The sequence below is a fragment of the Hyla sarda genome, chromosome 9, assembly GCF_029499605.1.
Source record: "Hyla sarda isolate aHylSar1 chromosome 9, aHylSar1.hap1, whole genome shotgun sequence".
Classification (NCBI taxonomy): Eukaryota; Metazoa; Chordata; class Amphibia; order Anura; family Hylidae; genus Hyla; species Hyla sarda.
This window is the reverse complement of record NC_079197.1, coordinates 152,087,052-152,089,551: the sequence shown is the minus strand read 5'-3', so window position 1 is coordinate 152,089,551 and position 2,500 is coordinate 152,087,052. Positions and strand designations below refer to the sequence as shown.

Below are 2,500 nucleotides of genomic sequence, written 5' to 3'. Positions count from 1 at the left end.
ATCCATTAGGCCACAAGGTCCTGACTGGTTGGCCCGTGTTAAGGATTCCGAACTACTTTAAAACTATCCAAGATTAATTACAATGTGTAAAAGATGATTTCCACTTATCACTGATCTCCCACTTCTGAAAAAAAAAGAGATTGCTGTTTCTCTCTCTAATCAACAAACATTGATATTCTTCATCCTCCGACTATAACAAAGGGATATTTAACATTTATAGTGTTCCCAAGGGGGAAGAGGAAAAGGAAAGGAAGCTGTGTTTGTCAGGATGGCCGAGTGGTCTAAGGCGCCAGACTCAAGAGTAGTTTCTTCCCCATACTTGGGTGTTCTGGTCTCCAGATGGAGGCGTGGGTTCAAATCCCACTTCTGACAATGTGTTTTTGGCCTAAGACACGGTCACGTGCCTCTAACTGATATTTTACTTTTAGGAGTCATGAGAGCACATTCTTACGAACGTTAAAAGGAGATGAACACGTCAACCAAGTGCCACTGCGACCACGAAGGGACTCGAACCCTCAATCTTCTGATCCAAAGTCAGACGCCTTATCCATTAGGCCACAAGGTCCTGACTGGTTGGCCCGTGTTAAGGATTCCGAACTACTTTAAAACTATCCAAGATTAATTACAATGTGAAAAAGATGATTTCCACTTATCACTGATCTCCCACTTCTGAAAAAAAAAAAGATTGCTGTTTCTCTCTCTAATCAACAAACATTGATATTCCTCATTCTCCGACAATAACAAAGGGATATTTAAAATTTTTAGTGTTCCCAAGAGGGAAGAGGAAAAGATACGGTAGCTGTGTTAGTCAGGATGGCCGAGTGGTCTAAGGCGCGAGACTCAAGAGTAGTTTCTTCCCCATACTTGGGTGTTCTGGTCTCCAGATGGAGGCGTGGGTTCAAATCCCACTTCTGACAATGCGTTTTTGGCCTAAGACACGGTCACGTGCCTCTAACTGATATTTTACTTTTAGGAGTCATGAGAGCACATTCTTACGAACTTTAAAAGGAGATGAACACGTCAACCAAGTGTCACTGCGACCACGAAGGGACTCGAACCCTCAATCTCCTGATCCGAAGTCAGACGCCTTATCCATTAGGCCACACGGTCCAGACTGGTTGGCCCGTGTTAAGGATTCCGAACTACTTTAAAACTATCCAAGATTAATTACAATGTGTAAAAGATGATTTCCACTTATCACTGATCTCCCACTTCTGAAAAAAAAAAAGATTGCTGTTTCTCTCTCTAATCAACAAACATTGATATTCCTCATTCTCCGACAATAACAAAGGGATATTTAAAATTTTTAGTGTTCCCAAGGGGGAAGAGGAAAAGATACGGTAGCTGTGTTAGTCAGGATGGCCGAGTGGTCTAAGGTGCCAAACTCAAGAGTAGTTTCTTCCCCATACTTGGGTGTTCTGGTCTCCAGATGGAGGCGTGGGTTCAAATCCCACTTCTGACAATGCGTTTTTGGCCTAAGACACGGTCACGTGCCTCTAACTGATATTCTACTTTTAGGAGTCATGAGAGCACATTCTTACGAACGTTAAAAGAGGAAATGAACAAGTCAACCAAATGCGACCACAAGGGACTCGAACCCTCAATCTTCTGATTCGAAGTCAGACGCCTTATCCATTAGGCCACGCGGTCTTGTCTGGTTGGCCTGCGTTAAGGCTTTCGAACCACTTTAAAGCGATCCAAGATGAACTACAATGTGTAAAAGATGATTTCCACTTATCACTGATCTCCCACTTCTGAAAAAAAAAGAGATTGCTGTTTCTCTCTCTAATCAACAAACATTGATATTCTTCATCCTCCGACTATAACAAAGGGATATTTTACATTTATAGTGTTCCCAAGGGGGAAGAGGAAAAGGTAAGGAAGCTGTGTTTGTCAGGATGGCCGAGTAGTCTAAGGCGCCAGACTCAAGAGTAGTTTCTTCCCCATACTTGGGTGTTCTGGTCTCCAGATGGAGGCGTGGGTTCAAATCCCACTTCTGACAATGCGTTTTTGGCCTAAGACACGGTCACGTGCCTCTAACTGATATTTTACTTTTAGGAGTCATGAGAGCACAACCAAGTGCCACTGCGACCACAAAGGGACTCGAACCCTCAATCTTCTGATCCGAAGTCAGACACCTTATCCATTAGGCCACGTGGTCTTGTTTGGTTGGCCTGCGTTAAGGATTTCGAACCACTTTAAAGCGATCCAAGATGAACTACAATGTGTAAAAGATGATTTCCACTTATCACTGATCTCCCACTTCTGAAAAAAAAAAGATTGCTGTTTCTCTCTCTAATCAACAAACATTGATATTCTTCATTCTCCGACAATAACAAAGGGATATTTAACATTTTTAGTGTTCCCAAGGGGGAAGAGGAAATGGTACGGTAGCTGTGTTTGTCAGGATGGCCGAGTGGTCTAAGGCGCCAGACTCAAGAGTAGTTTCTTCCCCATACTTGGGTGTTCTGGTCTCCAGATGGAGGCGTGGGTTCAAATC

At 43.2% G+C, this 2,500-nt stretch overlaps 4 non-coding genes across 4 annotated transcripts in view; 2 read left to right on the top strand and 2 right to left on the bottom strand.

Annotated features, from left to right (window-relative positions):
• Positions 1-262: 262 nt before the first annotated feature.
• TRNAL-CAA (transfer RNA leucine (anticodon CAA)) lies at positions 263-372 on the top strand. Its single transcript has 2 exons — positions 263-300; positions 327-372. It is a non-coding gene; the product is annotated as a tRNA-Leu (tRNA).
• A 665-nt stretch (positions 373-1,037) lies between these two features.
• Positions 1,038-1,110, bottom strand: TRNAR-UCG (transfer RNA arginine (anticodon UCG)). Its single transcript has one exon. It is a non-coding gene; the product is annotated as a tRNA-Arg (tRNA).
• A 978-nt stretch (positions 1,111-2,088) lies between these two features.
• On the bottom strand, positions 2,089-2,161 carry TRNAR-UCG (transfer RNA arginine (anticodon UCG)). The gene has a single exon. It is a non-coding gene; the product is annotated as a tRNA-Arg (tRNA).
• A 241-nt stretch (positions 2,162-2,402) lies between these two features.
• Positions 2,403-2,500, top strand: part of TRNAL-CAA (transfer RNA leucine (anticodon CAA)) — a 110-nt gene continuing 12 nt past the window's right edge. The window contains exons 1-2 of the tRNA in view: positions 2,403-2,440; positions 2,467-2,500. The exon at positions 2,467-2,500 is cut by the window's right edge and continues 12 nt beyond it. This is a non-coding gene — a tRNA (tRNA-Leu). The remainder of the gene's footprint in view (positions 2,441-2,466) is intronic.